The 18,266-nt window shown below is 40.6% G+C and overlaps 60 pseudogenes; all 60 read left to right on the top strand.

Annotated features, from left to right (window-relative positions):
* The first annotated feature begins 1 nt into the window (after nt 1).
* On the top strand, nt 2–120 carry LOC142708262 (5S ribosomal RNA; annotated as a pseudogene).
* A 250-nt stretch (nt 121–370) lies between these two features.
* On the top strand, nt 371–489 carry LOC142708223 (5S ribosomal RNA; annotated as a pseudogene).
* Nucleotides 490–556: 67 nt separating this feature from the next.
* LOC142708267 (5S ribosomal RNA) lies at nt 557–675 on the top strand (annotated as a pseudogene).
* Nucleotides 676–739: 64 nt separating this feature from the next.
* On the top strand, nt 740–858 carry LOC142708171 (5S ribosomal RNA; annotated as a pseudogene).
* A 67-nt stretch (nt 859–925) lies between these two features.
* On the top strand, nt 926–1,044 carry LOC142708111 (5S ribosomal RNA; annotated as a pseudogene).
* A 67-nt stretch (nt 1,045–1,111) lies between these two features.
* LOC142708234 (5S ribosomal RNA) lies at nt 1,112–1,230 on the top strand (annotated as a pseudogene).
* A 439-nt stretch (nt 1,231–1,669) lies between these two features.
* LOC142708215 (5S ribosomal RNA) lies at nt 1,670–1,788 on the top strand (annotated as a pseudogene).
* A 67-nt stretch (nt 1,789–1,855) lies between these two features.
* On the top strand, nt 1,856–1,974 carry LOC142708303 (5S ribosomal RNA; annotated as a pseudogene).
* Nucleotides 1,975–2,224: 250 nt separating this feature from the next.
* LOC142708222 (5S ribosomal RNA) lies at nt 2,225–2,343 on the top strand (annotated as a pseudogene).
* Nucleotides 2,344–2,410: 67 nt separating this feature from the next.
* LOC142708266 (5S ribosomal RNA) lies at nt 2,411–2,529 on the top strand (annotated as a pseudogene).
* Nucleotides 2,530–2,593: 64 nt separating this feature from the next.
* Nucleotides 2,594–2,712, top strand: LOC142708272 (5S ribosomal RNA; annotated as a pseudogene).
* Nucleotides 2,713–2,965: 253 nt separating this feature from the next.
* Nucleotides 2,966–3,084, top strand: LOC142708226 (5S ribosomal RNA; annotated as a pseudogene).
* Nucleotides 3,085–3,151: 67 nt separating this feature from the next.
* On the top strand, nt 3,152–3,270 carry LOC142708123 (5S ribosomal RNA; annotated as a pseudogene).
* A 67-nt stretch (nt 3,271–3,337) lies between these two features.
* On the top strand, nt 3,338–3,456 carry LOC142708316 (5S ribosomal RNA; annotated as a pseudogene).
* Nucleotides 3,457–3,709: 253 nt separating this feature from the next.
* Nucleotides 3,710–3,828, top strand: LOC142708118 (5S ribosomal RNA; annotated as a pseudogene).
* A 253-nt stretch (nt 3,829–4,081) lies between these two features.
* LOC142708143 (5S ribosomal RNA) lies at nt 4,082–4,200 on the top strand (annotated as a pseudogene).
* A 439-nt stretch (nt 4,201–4,639) lies between these two features.
* Nucleotides 4,640–4,758, top strand: LOC142708117 (5S ribosomal RNA; annotated as a pseudogene).
* Nucleotides 4,759–5,011: 253 nt separating this feature from the next.
* On the top strand, nt 5,012–5,130 carry LOC142708142 (5S ribosomal RNA; annotated as a pseudogene).
* A 439-nt stretch (nt 5,131–5,569) lies between these two features.
* On the top strand, nt 5,570–5,688 carry LOC142708116 (5S ribosomal RNA; annotated as a pseudogene).
* A 67-nt stretch (nt 5,689–5,755) lies between these two features.
* Nucleotides 5,756–5,874, top strand: LOC142708279 (5S ribosomal RNA; annotated as a pseudogene).
* A 67-nt stretch (nt 5,875–5,941) lies between these two features.
* LOC142708141 (5S ribosomal RNA) lies at nt 5,942–6,060 on the top strand (annotated as a pseudogene).
* Nucleotides 6,061–6,499: 439 nt separating this feature from the next.
* LOC142708233 (5S ribosomal RNA) lies at nt 6,500–6,618 on the top strand (annotated as a pseudogene).
* Nucleotides 6,619–6,685: 67 nt separating this feature from the next.
* On the top strand, nt 6,686–6,804 carry LOC142708285 (5S ribosomal RNA; annotated as a pseudogene).
* A 67-nt stretch (nt 6,805–6,871) lies between these two features.
* On the top strand, nt 6,872–6,990 carry LOC142708296 (5S ribosomal RNA; annotated as a pseudogene).
* Nucleotides 6,991–7,057: 67 nt separating this feature from the next.
* On the top strand, nt 7,058–7,176 carry LOC142708264 (5S ribosomal RNA; annotated as a pseudogene).
* Nucleotides 7,177–8,363: 1,187 nt separating this feature from the next.
* On the top strand, nt 8,364–8,482 carry LOC142708153 (5S ribosomal RNA; annotated as a pseudogene).
* Nucleotides 8,483–8,549: 67 nt separating this feature from the next.
* Nucleotides 8,550–8,668, top strand: LOC142708235 (5S ribosomal RNA; annotated as a pseudogene).
* A 67-nt stretch (nt 8,669–8,735) lies between these two features.
* Nucleotides 8,736–8,854, top strand: LOC142708241 (5S ribosomal RNA; annotated as a pseudogene).
* Nucleotides 8,855–9,107: 253 nt separating this feature from the next.
* On the top strand, nt 9,108–9,226 carry LOC142708238 (5S ribosomal RNA; annotated as a pseudogene).
* A 438-nt stretch (nt 9,227–9,664) lies between these two features.
* LOC142708206 (5S ribosomal RNA) lies at nt 9,665–9,783 on the top strand (annotated as a pseudogene).
* Nucleotides 9,784–9,850: 67 nt separating this feature from the next.
* Nucleotides 9,851–9,969, top strand: LOC142708275 (5S ribosomal RNA; annotated as a pseudogene).
* Nucleotides 9,970–10,223: 254 nt separating this feature from the next.
* Nucleotides 10,224–10,342, top strand: LOC142708297 (5S ribosomal RNA; annotated as a pseudogene).
* A 253-nt stretch (nt 10,343–10,595) lies between these two features.
* On the top strand, nt 10,596–10,714 carry LOC142708302 (5S ribosomal RNA; annotated as a pseudogene).
* A 67-nt stretch (nt 10,715–10,781) lies between these two features.
* On the top strand, nt 10,782–10,900 carry LOC142708147 (5S ribosomal RNA; annotated as a pseudogene).
* A 67-nt stretch (nt 10,901–10,967) lies between these two features.
* Nucleotides 10,968–11,086, top strand: LOC142708204 (5S ribosomal RNA; annotated as a pseudogene).
* A 67-nt stretch (nt 11,087–11,153) lies between these two features.
* Nucleotides 11,154–11,272, top strand: LOC142708128 (5S ribosomal RNA; annotated as a pseudogene).
* A 439-nt stretch (nt 11,273–11,711) lies between these two features.
* LOC142708220 (5S ribosomal RNA) lies at nt 11,712–11,830 on the top strand (annotated as a pseudogene).
* A 438-nt stretch (nt 11,831–12,268) lies between these two features.
* Nucleotides 12,269–12,387, top strand: LOC142708185 (5S ribosomal RNA; annotated as a pseudogene).
* Nucleotides 12,388–12,454: 67 nt separating this feature from the next.
* LOC142708161 (5S ribosomal RNA) lies at nt 12,455–12,573 on the top strand (annotated as a pseudogene).
* A 67-nt stretch (nt 12,574–12,640) lies between these two features.
* Nucleotides 12,641–12,759, top strand: LOC142708125 (5S ribosomal RNA; annotated as a pseudogene).
* Nucleotides 12,760–12,826: 67 nt separating this feature from the next.
* LOC142708202 (5S ribosomal RNA) lies at nt 12,827–12,945 on the top strand (annotated as a pseudogene).
* A 67-nt stretch (nt 12,946–13,012) lies between these two features.
* Nucleotides 13,013–13,131, top strand: LOC142708135 (5S ribosomal RNA; annotated as a pseudogene).
* A 438-nt stretch (nt 13,132–13,569) lies between these two features.
* Nucleotides 13,570–13,688, top strand: LOC142708207 (5S ribosomal RNA; annotated as a pseudogene).
* Nucleotides 13,689–13,755: 67 nt separating this feature from the next.
* On the top strand, nt 13,756–13,874 carry LOC142708242 (5S ribosomal RNA; annotated as a pseudogene).
* Nucleotides 13,875–14,127: 253 nt separating this feature from the next.
* Nucleotides 14,128–14,246, top strand: LOC142708146 (5S ribosomal RNA; annotated as a pseudogene).
* Nucleotides 14,247–14,313: 67 nt separating this feature from the next.
* Nucleotides 14,314–14,432, top strand: LOC142708203 (5S ribosomal RNA; annotated as a pseudogene).
* A 67-nt stretch (nt 14,433–14,499) lies between these two features.
* LOC142708115 (5S ribosomal RNA) lies at nt 14,500–14,618 on the top strand (annotated as a pseudogene).
* Nucleotides 14,619–15,057: 439 nt separating this feature from the next.
* LOC142708290 (5S ribosomal RNA) lies at nt 15,058–15,176 on the top strand (annotated as a pseudogene).
* A 624-nt stretch (nt 15,177–15,800) lies between these two features.
* LOC142708205 (5S ribosomal RNA) lies at nt 15,801–15,919 on the top strand (annotated as a pseudogene).
* Nucleotides 15,920–15,986: 67 nt separating this feature from the next.
* Nucleotides 15,987–16,105, top strand: LOC142708201 (5S ribosomal RNA; annotated as a pseudogene).
* A 67-nt stretch (nt 16,106–16,172) lies between these two features.
* LOC142708183 (5S ribosomal RNA) lies at nt 16,173–16,291 on the top strand (annotated as a pseudogene).
* Nucleotides 16,292–16,358: 67 nt separating this feature from the next.
* LOC142708105 (5S ribosomal RNA) lies at nt 16,359–16,477 on the top strand (annotated as a pseudogene).
* Nucleotides 16,478–16,544: 67 nt separating this feature from the next.
* On the top strand, nt 16,545–16,663 carry LOC142708179 (5S ribosomal RNA; annotated as a pseudogene).
* Nucleotides 16,664–16,730: 67 nt separating this feature from the next.
* LOC142708257 (5S ribosomal RNA) lies at nt 16,731–16,849 on the top strand (annotated as a pseudogene).
* Nucleotides 16,850–16,916: 67 nt separating this feature from the next.
* LOC142708145 (5S ribosomal RNA) lies at nt 16,917–17,035 on the top strand (annotated as a pseudogene).
* A 243-nt stretch (nt 17,036–17,278) lies between these two features.
* On the top strand, nt 17,279–17,397 carry LOC142708190 (5S ribosomal RNA; annotated as a pseudogene).
* Nucleotides 17,398–17,464: 67 nt separating this feature from the next.
* LOC142708261 (5S ribosomal RNA) lies at nt 17,465–17,583 on the top strand (annotated as a pseudogene).
* A 67-nt stretch (nt 17,584–17,650) lies between these two features.
* Nucleotides 17,651–17,769, top strand: LOC142708114 (5S ribosomal RNA; annotated as a pseudogene).
* Nucleotides 17,770–17,836: 67 nt separating this feature from the next.
* Nucleotides 17,837–17,955, top strand: LOC142708180 (5S ribosomal RNA; annotated as a pseudogene).
* A 67-nt stretch (nt 17,956–18,022) lies between these two features.
* LOC142708208 (5S ribosomal RNA) lies at nt 18,023–18,141 on the top strand (annotated as a pseudogene).
* The last annotated feature ends 125 nt before the right edge of the window (nt 18,142–18,266 follow it).

Here is an 18,266-nt window from a genome sequence, read left to right as displayed (position 1 = left end):
CGTCAATGGCCATTCTAAGCTGAATGTGCCTGTTCTCGTCAGATTGCAGAAGTTACACAGCTTAAGGCCTCGCTAGTACCAGTGTGGGAGACTGTCTGGGAATCCATGGTGCGGTTGACTTTTTATTATGTCGTTTAGAATTTGTTTCACAATCGATTAAAAAGGACTATGGATTAAAGCATTTAATGTCAATGGCCATTCTAAGCTGAATGTGCCTGCTCTTGTTAGATCGCAGAAGTTACACAGCTTAACGCCTTGCCAGTACCAGTGTGGGAGACTGTCTGGGAATCCATGGTGCGGTTGACTTTTTATGTCGTTTAGATTTTGTTTCACAATAGATTAAATAGGACTATGGATTAAAGCATTTAACGTCAATGGCCATTCTAAGCTGAATGTGCCTGCTCTCGTCAGATCGCAGAAGTTACACAGCTTAAGGCCTCGCTAGTACCAGTGTGGGAGACTGTCTGGGAATCCGTGGTGCAGTTTAATTTTTATTATGTCGTTTAGATTTTGTTTCACAATCGATTAAAAAGGACTATGGATTAAAGCATTTAATGTCAATGGCCATTCTAAGCTGAATGTCCCTGCTCTCGTCAGATCGCAGAAGTTACACAGCTTAACGCCTTGCCAGTACCAGTGTGGGAGACTGTCTGGGAATCCATGGTGCGGTTGACTTTTTATGTCGTTTAGATTTTGTTTCACAATCGATTAAAAAGGACTATGGATTAAAGAATTTAATGTCAATGGCCATTCTAAGCTGAATGTGCCTGCTCTCGTTAGATCGCAGAAGTTACACAGCTTAAGGCCTCGCTAGTACCAGTGTGGGAGACTGTCTGGGAATCCGTGGTGCGGTTGAATTTTTATAATGTCGTTTCGATTTTGTTTCACAATCGATTAAAAAGTACTATGGATTAAAGCATTTAATGTCAATGGCCATTCTAAGCTGAATATACCTGCTCTCGTCAGATCGCAGAAGTTACACAGCTTAAGGCCTCGCTAGTACCAGTGTGGGAGACTGTCTGGGAATCCGTGGTGCGGTTGACTTTTTATTATGTCGTTTAGATTTTGTTTCACAATCGATTAAAAAGGACTATGGATTAAAGCATTTAATGTCAATGGCCATTCTAAGCTGAATGTGCCTGCTCTCGTCAGATCGCAGAAGTTACACAGCTTAAGGCCTCGCTAGTACCAGTGTGGGAGACTGTCTGGGAATCCGTGGTGCGGTTGACTTTTTATTATTTCGTTTAGATTTTGTTTCACAATCGATTAAAAAGGACTATGGATTAAAACATTTAATGTCAATGGCCATTCTAAGCTGAATGTGCCTGCTCTCGTCAGATCGCAGAAGTTACACAGATTAAGGACTCGCTAGTACCAGTGTGGGAGACTGTCTGGGAATCCGTGGTGCGGTTGCCTTTTTATTATGTTGTTTAGATTTTGTTTCACAATAGATTAAATAGGACTATGGATTAAGGCTTTTAATGTCAATGGCCATTCTAAGCGGAATGTGCCTGCTCTCGTCAAATCGCAGATATATAACACTTTAAGGCCTCGCTAGTATGAGTGTGAGAGACTGTCTGGGAATCCGAGGTGCGGTTGACTTTTTATTATGTCGTTTAGATTTTGTTTCACAATCGATTAAAAAGGACTATGGATTAAAGCATTTATTGTCAATGGCCATTCTAAGCTGAATGTGCCTGCTCTCGTCAGATCGCAGAAGTTACACAGCTTAAGGGCTCGCTAGTACCAGTGTGGGAGACTGTCTGGGAATCCGTGGTGCGGTTGACTTTTTATTATGTCGTTTAGATTTTGTTTCACAATAGATTAAATAGGACTATGGATTAAAGCATTTAACGTCAATGGCCATTCTAAGCTGAATGTGCCTGTTCTCGTCAGATTGCAGAAGTTACACAGTTTAAGGCCTCGCTAGTACCAGTGTGGGAGACTGTCTGGGAATCCATGGTGCGGTTGACTTTTTATTATGTCGTTTAGAATTTGTTTCACAATCGATTAAAAAGGACTATGGATTAAAGCATTTAATGTCAATGGCCATTCTAAGCTGAATGTGCCTGCTCTTGTTAGATCGCAGAAGTTACACAGCTTAACGCCTTGCCAGTACCAGTGTGGGAGACTGTCTGGGAATCCATGGTGCGGTTGACTTTTTATGTCGTTTAGATTTTGTTTCACAATAGATTAAATAGGACTATGGATTAAAGCATTTAACGTCAATGGCCATTCTAAGCTGAATGTGCCTGCTCTCGTCAGATCGCAGAAGTTACACAGCTTAAGGCCTCGCTAGTACCAGTGTGGGAGACTGTCTGGGAATCCGTGGTGCAGTTTAATTTTTATTATGTCGTTTAGATTTTGTTTCACAATCGATTAAAAAGGACTATGGATTAAAGCATTTAATGTCAATGGCCATTCTAAGCTGAATGTCCCTGCTCTCGTCAGATCGCAGAAGTTACACAGCTTAACGCCTTGCCAGTACCAGTGTGGGAGACTGTCTGGGAATCCATGGTGCGGTTGACTTTTTATGTCGTTTAGATTTTGTTTCACAATAGATTAAATAGGACTATGGATTAAAGCATTTAACGTCAATGGCCATTCTAAGCTGAATGTGCCTGCTCTCGTCAGATCGCAGAAGTTACACAGCTTAAGGCCTCGCTAGTACCAGTGTGGGAGACTGTCTTGGAATCCGTGGTGCAGTTTAATTTTTATTATGTCGTTTAGATTTTGTTTTACAATCGATTAAAAAGGACTATGGATTAAAGCATTTAATGTCAATGGCCATTCCAAGCTGAATGTTCCTACTCTCGTCAGATCGCAGAAGTTACACAGCTTAAGGCCTCGCTAGTACCAGTGTGGGAGACTGTCTGGGAATCCGTGTTGCGGTTGACATTTTATTATGTTGTTTAGATTTTGTTTCACAATAGATTAAATAGGACTATAGATTAAAGCATTTAACGTCAATGGCCATTCTAAGCTGAATGTGCCTGCTCTCGTCAGATCGCAGAAGTTACACAGCTTAATGCCTCGCTAGTACCCGTGTGGGAGACTGTCTGGGAATCCGTGGTGCGGTTGACTTTTTATTATGTCGTTTACATTTTGTTTCACAATCGATTAAAAAGGACTATGGATTAAAGCATTTAATGTCAATGGCCATTCTAAGCTGAATGTGCCTGCTCTCGTCAGATCGCAGAAGTTACACAGCTTAAGGCCTCGCTAGTACCAGTGTGGGAGACTGTCTGGGAATCCGTGGTACGGTTGACTTTTTATTATGTCGTTTAGATTTTGTTTCACAATCGATTAAAAAGGACTATGGATTAAAGCATTTAATGTCAATGGCCATTCTAAGCTGAATGTGCCTGCTCTCGTCAGATCGCAGAAGTTACACAGCTTAAGGCCTCACTAGTACCAGTGTGGGAGACTGTCTGGGAATCCGTGGTGCGGTTGACTTTTTATTATGTCGTTTAGATTTTGTTTCACAATAGATTAAATAGGACTATGGATTAAAGCTTTTAACGTCAATGGCCATTCTAAGCTGAATGTGCCTCCTCTCGTCAGATCGCAGAAGTTACACAGCTTAATGCCTCGTTAGTACCAGTGTGGGAGATTGTCTGGGAATCCGTGGTGCGGTTGACTTTTTATTATGTCGTTTAGATTTTGTTTCACAATCGATTAAAAAGGACTATGGATTAAAGCATTTAATGTCAATGGCCATTCTAAGCTGAATGTGCCTGCTCTCGTCAGATCGCAGAAGTTACACAGCTTAAGGCCTCGCTAGTATTAGTGTGGGAGACTGTCTGGGAATCCGTGGTGCGGTTGACTTTTTATTATGTTGTTTAGATTTTGTTTCACAATCGATTAAAAAGGTCTATGGATTAAAGCATTTAATGTCAATGGCCATTCTAAGCTGAATGTCCCTGCTCTCGTCAGATCGCTGAAGTTACATAGCTTAAGGCCTTGCTAGTACCAGTGTGGGAGACTGTCTGGGAATCCGTGGAGCGGTTGACTTTTTATTATGTCGTTTAGATTTTGTTTCACAATCTATTAAAAAGGACTATGGATTAAAGCATTTAATGTCAATGGCCATTCTAAGCTGAATGTGCCTGCTCTCGTCAGATCGCAGAAGTTACACAGCTTAAGGCCTCGCTAGTACCATTGTGGGAGACTGTCTGGGAATCCGTGGTACGGTTGACTTTTTATTATGTTGTATAGATTTTGTTTCACAATAGATTAAATAGGACTATGGATTAAAGCAGTTATAGTCTATGGCCATTCTAAGCTAAATGTGCCTGCTCTCGTCAGATTGCAGAAGTTACACAGCCCAAGGCCTCGCTAGTACCAGTGTGGGAGACTGTCTGGGAATCCGTGGTGCGGTTGACTTTTTATTATGTCGTTTAGATTTTGTTTCACAATCGATTAAAAAGGACTATGGATTAAAGCATTTAATGTCAATGGCCATTCTAAGCTGAATGTGCCTCCTCTCGTCAGATCGCAGAAGTTACACAGCTTAATGCCTCGTTAGTACCAGTGTGGGAGATTGTCTGGGAATCCATGGTGCGGTTGACTTTTTATTATGTCGTTTAGATTTTGTTTCACAATCGATTAAAAAGGACTATGGATTAAAGCATTTAATGTCAATGGCCATTCTAAGCTGAATGTGCCTGCTCTCGTCAGATCGCAGAAGTTACACAGCTTAAGGCCTCGCTAGTATTAGTGTGGGAGACTGTCTGGGAATCCGTGGTGCGGTTGACTTTTTATTATGTTGTTTAGATTTTGTTTCACAATCGATTAAAAAGGTCTATGGATTAAAGCATTTAATGTCAATGGCCATTCTAAGCTGAATGTCCCTGCTCTCGTCAGATCGCTGAAGTTACATAGCTTAAGGCCTTGCTAGTACCAGTGTGGGAGACTGTCTGGGAATCCGTGGAGCGGTTGACTTTTTATTATGTCGTTTAGATTTTGTTTCACAATCTATTAAAAAGGACTATGGATTAAAGCATTTAATGTCAATGGCCATTCTAAGCTGAATGTGCCTGCTCTCGTCAGATCGCAGAAGTTACACAGCTTAAGGCCTCGCTAGTACCATTGTGGGAGACTGTCTGGGAATCCGTGGTACGGTTGACTTTTTATTATGTTGTATAGATTTTGTTTCACAATAGATTAAATAGGACTATGGATTAAAGCAGTTATAGTCAATGGCCATTCTAAGCTAAATGTGCCTGCTCTCGTCAGATTGCAGAAGTTACACAGCCCAAGGCCTCGCTAGTACCAGTGTGGGAGACTGTCTGGGAATCCGTGGTGCGGTTGACTTTTTATTATGTCGTTTAGATTTTGTTTCACAATCGATTAAAAAGGACTATGGATTAAAGCATTTAATGTCAATGGCCATTCTAAGCTGAACGTGCCTCCTCTCGTCAGATCGCAGAAGTTACACAGCTTAATGCCTCGTTAGTACCAGTGTGGGAGATTGTCTGGGAATCCGTGGTGCGGTTGACTTTTTATTATGTCGTTTAGATTTTGTTTCACAATCGATTAAAAAGGACTATGGATTAAAGCATTTAATGTCAATGGCCATTCTAAGCTGAATGTGCCTGCTCTCGTCAGATCGCAGAAGTTACACAGCTTAAGGCCTCGCTAGTATTAGTGTGGGAGACTGTCTGGGAATCCGTGGTGCGGTTGACTTTTTATTATGTTGTTTAGATTTTGTTTCACAATCGATTAAAAAGGTCTATGGATTAAAGCATTTAATGTCAATGGCCATTCTAAGCTGAATGTCCCTGCTCTCGTCAGATCGCTGAAGTTACATAGCTTAAGGCCTCGCTAGTACCAGTGTGGGAGACTGTCTGGGAATCCGTGGAGCGGTTGACTTTTTATTATGTCGTTTAGATTTTGTTTCACAATCTATTAAAAAGGACTATGGATTAAAGCATTTAATGTCAATGGCCATTCTAAGCTGAATGTGCCTGCTCTCGTCAGATCGCAGAAGTTACACAGCTTAAGGCCTCGCTAGTACCATTGTGGGAGACTGTCTGGGAATCCGTGGTACGGTTGACTTTTTATTATGTTGTATAGATTTTGTTTCACAATAGATTAAATAGGACTATGGATTAAAGCAGTTATAGTCAATGGCCATTCTAAGCTAAATGTGCCTACTCTCGTCAGATTGCAGAAGTTACACAGCCCAAGGCCTCGCTAGTACCAGTGTGGGAGACTGTCTGGGAATCCGTGGTGCGGTTGACTTTTTATTATGTCGTTTAGATTTTGTTTCACAATAGATTAAATAGGACTATGGATTAAAGCATTTATCGCCATTGGCCATTCTAAGCTGAATGTGCCTTCTCTCGTCAGATCGCAGAAGTTACACAGCTTAAGGCCTCGCTAGTACCAGTGTGGGAGACTGTCTGGGAATCCGTGGTGCGGTTGAATTTTTAATATGTCGTTTAGATTTTGTTTCACAATCGATTAAAAAGGACTATGGATTAAAGCATTTAATGTCAATGGCCATTCTAAGCTGAATGTCCCTGCTCTCGTCAGATCGCAGAAGTTACACAGCTTAATGCCTCGCTAGTACCAGTGTGGGAGACTGTTTGGGAATCCGTGGTGCGGTTGACTTTTTATTATGTCGTTTAGATTTTGTTTCACAATCGATTAAAAAGGACTATGGATTAAAGCATTTAATGTCAATGGCCATTCTAAGCTGAATGTGCATGCTCTCGTCAGATCGCAGAACTTACACAGCTTAAGGCCTCGCTAGTACCAGTGTGGGAGACTGTCTGGGAATCCGTGGTACGGTTGACTTTTTATTATGTCGTTTAGATTTTGTTTTACAATCGATTAAAAAGGACTATGGATTAAAGCATTTAATGTCAATGGCCATTCTAAGCTGAATGTGCCTGCTCTCGTCAGATCGCAGAAGTTACACAGCTTAAGGACTCGCTAGTACGAGTGTGGGAGACTGTCTGGGAATCTGTGGTGCGGTTGACTTTTCATTATGTCGTTTAGATTTTGTTTCACAATAGATTAAATAGGACTATGGATTAAAGCTTTTAATGTAAATGGCCATTCTAAGCTGAATGTGCCTGCTCTCGTCAGATCGCAGAAGTTACACAGCTTAAAACCTCGTTAGTACCAGTGTGGGAGACTGTCTGGGAATCCGTGGTGCGGTTGACTCTTTATTATGTCGTTTAGATTTTGTTTCACAATCGATTAAAAAGGGTTATGGATTAACGCAGTTATTGTCAATGGCCATTCTAAGCTGAATGTGCCTGTTCTTGTCAGATCGCAGAAGTTACACAGCTTAAGGCCTCGCTAGTACCAGTGTGGGAGACTGTCTGGTAATCCGTGGTGCGGTTGATTTTTTATTATGTTGTTTAGAATTTGTTTCACAATCGATTAAAAATAATAATAAACTAAAGCTTTAAAAGTTAATGGCCATTCTTAGCTGAAATGTGCCTTTTCTCGTCAAATCGCAGATGAATAACGCTTTAACACCTCGCTAGTACCAGTGTGGGAGACTTTCTGGGAATCCGTGGTGCTGTTGACTTTTTATTATGTCGTTTAGAATTTGTTTCACAATCGTTTAAAAAAAAAAATAGACTAAAGCTTTAAAAGTTAATAGCCATTTTAAGCTTAAATGTGCCTTTTCTCGTCAAATCGCAGATATATAACACTTTAAGGCCACACTAGTACGAGTGTGAGAAACTGTCTGGGAATCCGTGGTGCGGTTGACTTTTTATTAGGTCGTTTAGATTTTGTTTCACAATCGATTAAAAAGGACTATGGATTAAAGCATTTAATGTCATTGGCCATTCTAAGCTGATTGTGCCTGCTCTTGTCAGATCGCAGAAGTTACACAGCTTAAGGCCTTGCTAGTACCAGTGTGGGAGACTGTCTGCGAATCGGTGTTGCGGTTTACTTTTTATTATGTTGTTTAGAATTTGTTTTACAATCGATTAAAAATAATAATAGACTAAAGCTTTAAAAGTTAATGGCCATTCTTAGCTGCAATGTGCCTTTTCTCGTCAAATCGCAGATGAATAACAATTTAACACCTCGCTAGTACCAGTGTGGGAGACTGTCTGGGAATCCGTGGTGCTGTTGACTTTTTATTATGTTGTTTAGAATTTGTTTCACAATCGATTAAAAATAAAAATAGACTAAAGCTTTAAAAGTTAATAGCCATTCTAAGCTTAAATGTGCCTTTTCTCGTCAAATCGCAGATATATAACACTTTAAGGCCTCGCTAGTACGAGTGTGAGACACTGTCTGGGAATCCGTGGTGCGGTTGACTTTTTATTAGGTTGTCTAGATTTTGTTTCACAATCGATTAAAAAGGACTATGGATTAATGCATTTAATGTCAATGGCCATTCTAAGCTGAAGGTGCCTGCTCTCATCAGATCGCAGATGTTACACAGCTTAAGGCCTCGCTAGTACCAGTGTGGGAGACTGTCTGGGAATCCGTGGTGCGGTTGACTTTTTATTATGTCGTTTAGATTTTGTTTCACAATCTATTAAAAAGGACTATGGATTAAAGCATTTAATGTCAATGGCCATTCTAAGCTGAATGTGCCTGCTCTCGTCAGCTCGCAGAAGTTACACAGCTTAAGGCCTCACTAGTACCAGTGTGGGAGACTGTCTGGGAATCCGTGGAGCGGTTGACTTTTTATTATGTCGTTTAGATTTTGTTTCACAATCGATTAAAAAGGACTATGGATTAAAGCATTTAATGTCAATGGCCATTCTAAGCTGAATGTGCCTGCTCTCGTCAGATCGCTGAAGTTACATAGCTTAAGGCCTCGCTAGTACCAGTGTGGGAGACTGTCTGGGAATCCGTGGAGCGGTTGACTTTTTATTATGTCGTTTAGATTTTGTTTCACAATCGATTAAAAAGGGTTATGGATTAACGCAGTTATTGTCAATGGCCATTCTAAGCTGAATGTGCCTGCTCTTGTCAGATCGCAGAAGTTACACAGCTTAAGACCTCGCTAGTACCAGTGTGGGAGACTGTCTGGGAATCAGTGGGGCAGTTGACCTTTTATTATGTCGTTTATATTTTTTTTCACAATAGATTAAATTGGACTATGGATTAACTCAGTTATTGTCAATGGCCATTCTAAGCTGAATGTGCCTGCTCTCGTCAGATTGCAGAAGTTACACAGCTTAAGGCCTCGCTAGTACCAGTGTGGGAGACTGTCTGGGAATCCATGGTGCGGTTGACTTTTTATTATGACGTTTAGAATTTGTTTCACAATCAATTAAAAATAATAATAAACTAAAGCTTTAAAAGTTAATGGCTATTCTTAGCTGAAATGTGCCTTTTCTCGTCAAATCGCAGATGAATAACACTTTAACACCTCGCTAGTACCAGTGTGGGAGACTTTCTGGGCTTCCGTGGTACTGTTGACTTTTTATTATGTCGTTTAGAATTTGTTTCACAATTGTTTAAAAATAAAAATAGACTAAAGCTTTAAAAGTTAATAGCCATTCTAAGCTTAAATGTGCCTTTTCTCATCAAATCGCAGATATAAAACACTTTAAGGCCTCGCTAGTACGAGTGTGAGAGACTGTCTGGGAATCCGATGTGCGGTTGACTTTTTATTGTCGTTTAGATTTGTTTCACAATCGATTAAAAAGGACTATGGATTAAAGCATTTAATGTCAATGGCCATTCTAAGCTGAATGTGCCTGCTCTCGTCAGATAGCAGAAGTTACACAGTTTAAGGCCTCGCTAGTACCAGTGTGGGAGACTGTCTGGGAATCCGTGGTGCGGTTGACTTTTTATTATGTCGTTTAGATTTTGTTTCACAATCGATGAAAAAGGACTATGGATTAAAGCATTTAATGTCAATGGCCATCCTCAGATGAATGTGCCTGCTCTCGTCAGAGCGCAGAAGTTACTCAGCTTAAGGCCTCGCTAGTACCTGTGTGGGAGACTGTCTGGGAATCCGTGGTGCGGTTGACTTTTTATTATGTCGTTTAGATTTTGTTTCACAATCGATTAAAAATAATAATAAACTAAAGTGTTAAAAGTTAATGGCTATTCTTAGCTGAAATGTGCCTTTTCTCGTCAAATCGCAGATGAATAACACTTTAACACCTCGCTAGTACCAGTGTGGGAGACTGTCTGGGAATACGTGGTGCGGTTGTCTTTTTATTATGTTGTTTAGATTTTGTTTCACAATAGATTAAATAGGACTATGGATTAAAGCATTTATCGTCATTGGCCATTCTAAGCTGAATGTGCCTGCTCTCGTCAGATCGCAGAAGTTACACAGCTTAAGGCCTCGCTAGTACCAGCGTGGGAGACTGTCTGGGAATCCGTGGTGAGGTTGAATTTTTATTATGTCGTTTAGATTTTGTTTCACAATCGATTAAAAAGGACTATGGATTAAAGCATTTAATGTCAATGGCCATTCTAAGCTGAGTGTCCCTGCTCTCGTCAGATCGCAGAAGTTACACGACTTAATACCTCGCTAGTACCAGTGTGGGAGACTGTCTGGGAATCTGTGGTGCGGTTGACTTTTTATTATGTCGTTTAGATTTTGTTTCACAATCGATTAAAAAGGACTATGGATTAAAGCATCTAATGTCAATGGCCATTCTAAGCTGAATGTGCCAGCTCTCGTCAGATCGCAGAAGTTACACAGCTTAAGGCCTCGCTAGTACCAGTGTGGGAGACTGTCTGGGAATCTGTGTTGCGGTTGACTTTTTATTATGTCGTTTAGATTTTGTTTCACAATAGATTAAATAGGACTATGGATTAAAGCATTTAACGTCAATGGCCATTCTAAGCTGAATGTGCCTGCTCTCGTCAGATCGCAGAAGTTACACAGCTTAAGGCCTCGCTAGTACCAGTGTGGGAGACTGTCTGGGAATCCGTGGTGCGGTTGAATTTTTATTATGTCGTTTAGATTTTGTTTCACAATCGATTAAAAAGGACTATGGATTAAAGCATTTAATGTCAATGGCCATTCTAAGCTGAATGTCCCTGCTCTCGTCAGATCGCAGAAGTTACACAGCTTAAAGCCTCGCTAGTACCAGTGTGGGAGACTGTCTGGGAATCCGTGGTGCGGTTGACTTTTTATTATGTTGTTTAGATTTTGTTTCACAATAGATTAAATAGGACTATGGATTAAGGCTTTTAAAGTCAATGGCCATTCTAAGCTGAATGTGCCTGCTCTCGTCAGATCGCAGAAGTTACACAGCTTAAGGCCTCGCTAGTACCGGTGTGGGAGACTGTCTGGGAATCCGTGGTGCGGTTGCCTTTTTATTATGTCGTTTAGATTTTGTTTCACAATAGATTAAATAGGACTATGGATTAAAGCATTTAATGTCAATGGCCATTCTAAGCTGAATGTGCCTGCTCTCGTCCGATCGCAGAAGTTACACAGCTTAAGGCATCGCTAGTACCAGTGTGGGAGACAGTCTGGGTATCCGTGGTGCGGTTGACTTTTTATTATGTCGTTTAGAATTTGTTTACAATCGATTAAAAATAAAAATAGACTAAAGCTTTAAAAGTTAATAGCCATTCTAAGCTTAAATGTGCCTTTTCTCGTCAAATCGCAGATATATAACACTTTAAGGCCTCGCTAGTACGAGTGTGAGAGACTGTCTGGGAATCCGTGGTGCGGTTGACTTTTTATTAGGTCGTTTAGATTTTGTTTCACAATCGATTAAAAAGGACTATGGATTAAAGCATTTAACGTCAATGGCCATTCTAAGCTGAATGTGCCTGCTCTCGTCAGATCGCAGAAGTTACACAGCTTAAGGCCTCGCTAGTACCAGTGTGGGAGACTGTCTGGGAATCCGTGGTGCGGTTGACTTTTTATTATGTCGTTTAGAATTTGTTTCACAATCAATTAAAAATAATAATAAACTAAAGCTTTAAAAGTTAATGGCTATTCTTAGCTGAAATGTGCCTTTTCTCGTCAAATCGCAGATGAATAACACTTTAACACCTCGCTAGTACCAGTGTGGGAGACTTTCTAGGCTTCCGTGGTGCTGTTGACTTTTTATTATGTCGTTTAGAATTTGTTTCACAATTGTTAAAAAATAAAAATAGACTAAAGCTTTAAAAGTTAATAGCCATTCTAAGCTTAAATGTGCCTTTTCTCATCAAATCGCAGATATAAAACACTTTAAGGCCTCGCTAGTACGAGTGTGAGAGACTGTCTGGGAATCCGAGGTGCGGTTGACTTTTTATTGTCGTTTAGATTTGTTTCACAATCGATTAAAAAGGACTATGGATTAAAGCATTTAATGTCAATGGCCATTCTAAGCTGAATGTGGCTGCTCTCATCAGATCGCAGAAGTTACACAGTTTAAGGCCTCGCTAGTACCAGTGTGGGAGACTGTCTGGGAATCCGTGGTGCGGTTGACTTTTTATTATGTCGTTTAGATTTTGCTTCACAATCGATTAAAAAGGACTATGGATTAAAGCATTTAAAGTCAATGGCCATTCTAAGCTGAATGTCCCTGCTCTCGTCAGATCGCAGAAGTTACACAGCTTAAGGCCTCGCTAGTACCGGTGTGGGAGACTGTCAGGGAATCCGTGGTGCGGTTGACTTTTTATTATGTCATTTAGATTTTGTTTCACAATAGATTAAATAGGACTATGGATTAAAGCTTTTAATGTCAATGGCCATTCTAAGCTGAATGTGCCTGCTCTCGTCAGGTCGCAGAAGTTACACAGCTTAAGGCCTCGCTAGTACCAGTGTGGGAGACTGTCTGGGAATCCGTGGTGCGGTTGACTTTTTATTATGTCGTTTAGATTTTGTTTCACAATCGATTAAAAAGGACTATGGATTAAAGCATTTAATGTCAATGGCCATTCTCAGATGAATGTGCCTGCTCTCGTCAGATCGCAGAAGTTACACAGCTTAAGGCCTCGCTAGTACCTGTGTGGGAGACTGTCTGGGAATCCGTGGTGCGGTTGACTTTTTATTGTGTCGTTTAGATTATGTTTCACAATAGATTAAATAGGACTATGGATTAAAGCAGTTATTGTCAATGGCCATTCTAAGCTGAATGTGCCTGCTCTCATCAGATCGCAGAAGTTACACAGCTTAAGGCCTCGCTAGTACCAGTGTGGGAGACTGTCTGGGAATCCATGGTGCGGTTGACTTTTTATTATGTCGTTTAGAATATGTTTCACAATCGATTAAAAATAATAATAAACTAAAGTGTTAAAAGTTAATGGCTATTCTTAGCTGAAATGTGCCTTTTCTCGTCAAATCGCAGATGAATAACACTTTAACACCTCGCTAGTACCAGTGTGGGAGACTTTCTGGGCTTCCGTGGTGCTGTTGACTTTTTATTGTCATTTAGAATTTGTTTCACAATAGATTAAATAGGACTATGGATTAAAGCAGTTATTGTCAATGGCCATTCTAAGCTAAATGTGCCTGCTCTCGTCAGATTGCAGAAGTTACACAGCCCAAGGCCTCGCTAGTACCAGTGTGGGAGACTGTCTGGGAATACGTGGTGCGGTTGTCTTTTTATTATGTCGTTTAGATTTTGTTTCACAATAGATTAAATAGGACTATGGATTAAAGCTTTTAACGTCAATGGCCATTCTAAGCTGAATGTGCCTGCTCTCGTCAGATCGCAGAAGTTACATAGCTTAAGGCCTCGCTAGTACCAGCGTGGGAGACTGTCTGGGAATCCGTGGTGCGGTTGAATTTTTATTATGTCGTTTCGATTTTGTTTCACAATCGATTACAAAGGACTATGGATTAAAGCATTTAATGTCAATGGCCATTCTAAGCTGAATGTCCCTGCTCTCGTCAGATCGCAGAAGTTACACAGCTTAATGCCTCGCTAGTACCAGTGTGGGAGACTGTCTGGGAATCCGTGGTGCGGTTGATTTTTTATTATGTCGTTTAGATTTTGTTTCACAATCGATTAAAAAGGACTATGGATTAAAGCATTTAATGTCAATGGCCATTCTATGCTGAATGTGCCTGCTCTCGTCAGATCGCAGAAGTTACACAACTTAAGGCCTCGCTAGTACCAGTGTGGGAGACTGTCTGGGAATCTGTGTTGCGGTTGACTTTTTATTATGTCGTTTAGATTTTGTTTCACAATAGATTAAATAGGACTATGGATTAAAGCATTTAACGTCAATGGCCATTCTAAGCTGAATGTGCCTGCTCTCGTCAGATCGCAGAAGTTACACAGCTTAAGGCCTCGCTAGTACCAGTGTGGGAGACTGTCTGGGAATCCGTGGTGCGGTTGAATTTTTATTATGTCGTTTAGATTTTGTTTCACAATCGATTAAAAAGGACTATGGATTAAAGCATTTAATGTCAATGGCCATTCTAAGCTGAATGTCCCTGCTCTCGTCAGATCGCAGAAGTTACACAGCTTAAAGCCTCGCTAGTACCAGTGTGGGAGACTGTCTGGGAATCCGTGGTGCGGTTGACTTTTTATTATGTTGTTTAGATTTTGTTTCACAATAGATTAAATAGGACTATGGATTAAAGCTTTTAAAGTCAATGGCCATTCTAAGCTGAATGTGCCTGCTCTCGTCAGATCGCAGAAGTTACACAGCTTAAGGCCTCGCTAGTACCAGTGTGGGAGACTGTCTGGGAATCCGTGGTGCGGTTGCCTTTTTATTATGTCGTTTAGATTTTGTTTCACAATAGATTAAATAGGACTATGGATTAAGGCTTTTAAAGTCAATGGTCATTCTAAGATGAATGTGCCTGCTCTCGTCAGATTGCAGAAGTTACACAGCTTAAGGCATCGCTAGTACCAGTGTGGGAGACAGTCTGGGTATACGTGGTGCGGTTGACTTTTTATTATGTCGTTTAGAATTTGTTTACAATCGATTAAAAATAAAAGTAGACTAAAGCTTTAAAAGTTAATAGCCATTCTAAGCTTAAATGTGCCTTTTCTCGTCAAATCGCAGATATATAACACTTTAAGGCCTCGCTAGTACGAGTGTGAGAGACTGTCTGGGAATCCGTGGTGCGGTTGACTTTTTATTAGGTCGTTTAGATTTTGTTTCACAATCGATTAAAAAGGACTATGGATTAAAGCATCTAATGTCAATGGCCATTCTAAGCTGAATGTGCCTGATCTCGTCAAATCGCAGAAGTTACACAGCTTAAGGCCTTGCTAGTACCAGTGTGGGAGACTGTCTGGGAATCCGTGGTGCGGTTGACTTTTTATTATGTCGTTTAGAATTTGTTTCACAATCGATTAAAAATAATAATAAACTAAAGTTTAAAAGTTAATGGCTTTTCTTAGCTGAAATGTGCCCTTTCTCATCAAATCGCAGATGAATAACATTTTAACACCTCGCTAGTACCAGTGTGGGAGACTTTCTGGGCTTCCGTGGTGCTGTTGACTTTTTATTATGTCGTTTAGAATTTGTTTCACAATTGTTTAAAAATAAAAATAGACTAAAGCTTTAAAAGTTAATAGCCATTCTAAGCTTAAATGTGCCTTTTCTCGTCAAATTGCAGATATAAAACACTTTAAGGCCTCGCTAGTACGAGTGTGAGAGACTGTCTGGGAATCCGAGGTGCGGTTGACTTTTTATTATGTCGTTTAGATTTGTTTCACAGTCGATTAAAAAGGACTATGGATTAAAGCATTTAATGTCAATGCCCATTTTAAGCTGCATGTGCCTGCTCTCGTCAGATCTCAGTAGTTACACAGCTTAAGGCCTCGCTAGTACGAGTGTGAGAGACTGTCTGGGAATCCGAGGTGCGGTTGACTTTTTATTATGTCGTTTAGATTTGTTTCACAGTCGATTAAAAAGGACTATGGATTAAAGCATATAATGTCAATGGCCATTCTGAGCTGAATGTGCCTGCTCTCGTCAGATCGCAGAAGTTTCACAGCTTAAGGCCTCGCTAGTACCATTGTGGGAGACTGTCTGGGAATCCGTGGTGCGGTTGACTTTTTATTATGTCGTTTAGATTTTGTTTCACAATCTATTAAAAAGGACTATGGATTAAAGCATCTAATGTCAATGGCCATTCTAAGCTGAATGTGCCTGCTCTTGTCAGATCGCAGAAGTTACACAGCTTAAGGCCTTGCTAGTACCAGTGTGGGAGACTGTCTGGGAATCCGTGGTGCGGTTGACTTTTTATTATGTCGTTTAGATTTTGTTTCACAATAGATTAAATAGGACTATGGATTAAAGCTTTTAACGTCAATGGCCATTCTAAGCTGAATGTGGCTGCTCTCATCAGATCGCAGAAGTTACACAGTTTAAGGCCTCGCTAGTACCAGTGTGGGAGACTGTCTGGGAATCCGTGGTGCGGTTGACTTTTTATTATGTCGTTTAGATTTTGTTTCACAATAGATTAAATAGGACTATGGATTAAAGCATTGAACGTCAATGGCCATTCTAAGCTGAATGTGCCTGCTCTCGTCAGAACGCAGAAGTTACACAGCTTAAGGCCTCGCTAGTACCAGTGTGGGAGACTGTCTGGGAATCCGTGGTGCGGTTGAATTTTTATTATGTCGTTTAGATTTTGTTTCACAATCGATTAAAAAGGACTATGGATTAAAGCATTTAATGTCAATGGCCATTCTAAGCTGAATGTCCCTGCTCTCGTCAGATCGCAGAAGTTACACAGCTTAAGGCCTCGCAAGTACCAGTGTGGGAGACTGTCTGGGAATCCGTGGTGCGGTTGCCTTTTTATTATGTCGTTTAGATTTTGTTTCACAATCGATTAAAAATTACTATGGATTAAAGCATTTAATGTCAATGGCCATTCTAAGCTGAATGTGCCTCCTCTCGTCAGATCGCAGAAGTTACACAGCTTAAGGCCTTGCTAGTACCAGTGTGGGAGACTGTCTGGGAATCCGTGGTGCGGTTGACTTTTTATTATGTCGTTTAGATTTTGTTTCACAATAGATGAAATAGGACTATGGATTAAAGCATTTAACGTCAATGGCCATTCTAAGCTGAATGTGCCTGCTCTCGTCAGATCGCAGAAGTTACACAGCTTAAGGCCTCGCTAGTACCAGTGTGGGAGACTGTCTGGGAATCCGTGGTGCGGTTGAATTTTTATTATGTTTTTTAGATTTTGTTTCACAATCGATTAAAAAGGACTATGGATTAAAGCATTTAATGTCAATGGCCATTCTAAGCTGAATGTGCCTGCTCTCGTCAGATCGCAGAAGTTACACAGCTTAAGGCCTCGCTAGTAGCAGTGTATGGGAATCCGTGGTGCGGTTGACTTTTTATTATGTCGTTTAGATTTTGTTTCACAATAGATTAAATAGGACTATGGATTAAAGCATTTAATGTCAATGGCCATTCTAAGCTGAATGTGCCTGCTCTCGTCAGATCGCAGAAATTACACAGCTTAAGGCCTCGCTAGTACCAGTGTGGGAGACTGTCTGGGAATCCGTGGCGCGGTTGAATTTTTATTATGTCGTTTAGATTTTGTTTCACAATCGATTAAAAAGGACTATGGATTAAAGCATTTAATGTCAATGGCCATTCTCAGCTGAATGTCCCTGCTCTCGTCAGATCGCAGAAGTTACACAGCTTAAGGCCTTGCTAGTACCAGTGTGGGAGACTGTCTGGGAATCCGTGGTGAGGTTGACTTTTTATTATGTTGTTTAGATTTTGTTTCACAATAGATTAAATAGGACTATGGATTAAGGCTTTTAATGTCAATGGCCATTCTAAGCTGAATGTGCCTGCTCTCGTCAGATCGCAGAAGTTACACAGCTTAAGGCCTCGCTAGTACCATTGTGGGAGACTGTCTGGGAATCTGTGGTGCGGTTGACTTTTTATTATGTCATTTAGATTTTGTTTCACAATCGATTAAAAAGGACTATGGATTAAAGTATTTAATGTCAATGGCCATTCTAAGCTGAATGTGCCTGCTCTTGTTAGATCGCAGAAGTTACACAGCTTAAGGCCTCGCTAGTACCAGTGTGGGAGACTGTCTGGGAATCCGTGGTGCGGTTGACTTTTTATTATGTCGTTTAGATTTTGTTTCACAATCGATTAAAAAGGACTATGGATTAAAGCATTTAATGTCAATGGCCATTCTAAGCTGAATGTGCCTGCTCTCGTCAGATCGCAGAAGTTACACAGCTTAAGGCCTCGCTAGTACCAGTGTGGGAGACTGTCTGGGAATCCGTGGTGCGGTTGACTTTTTATTATGTCGTTTAGATTTTGTTTCAGAATAGATTAAATAGGACTATGGATTAAAGCATTGAACGTCAATGGCCATTCTAAGCTGAATGTGCCTGCTCTCGTCAGAACGCAGAAGTTACACG

Source organism: Rhinoderma darwinii, unplaced genomic scaffold, assembly GCF_050947455.1.
Source record: "Rhinoderma darwinii isolate aRhiDar2 unplaced genomic scaffold, aRhiDar2.hap1 Scaffold_3891, whole genome shotgun sequence".
Classification (NCBI taxonomy): domain Eukaryota; kingdom Metazoa; phylum Chordata; class Amphibia; order Anura; family Rhinodermatidae; genus Rhinoderma; species Rhinoderma darwinii.
This window is presented reverse-complemented; position numbering and strand designations above follow the sequence as displayed.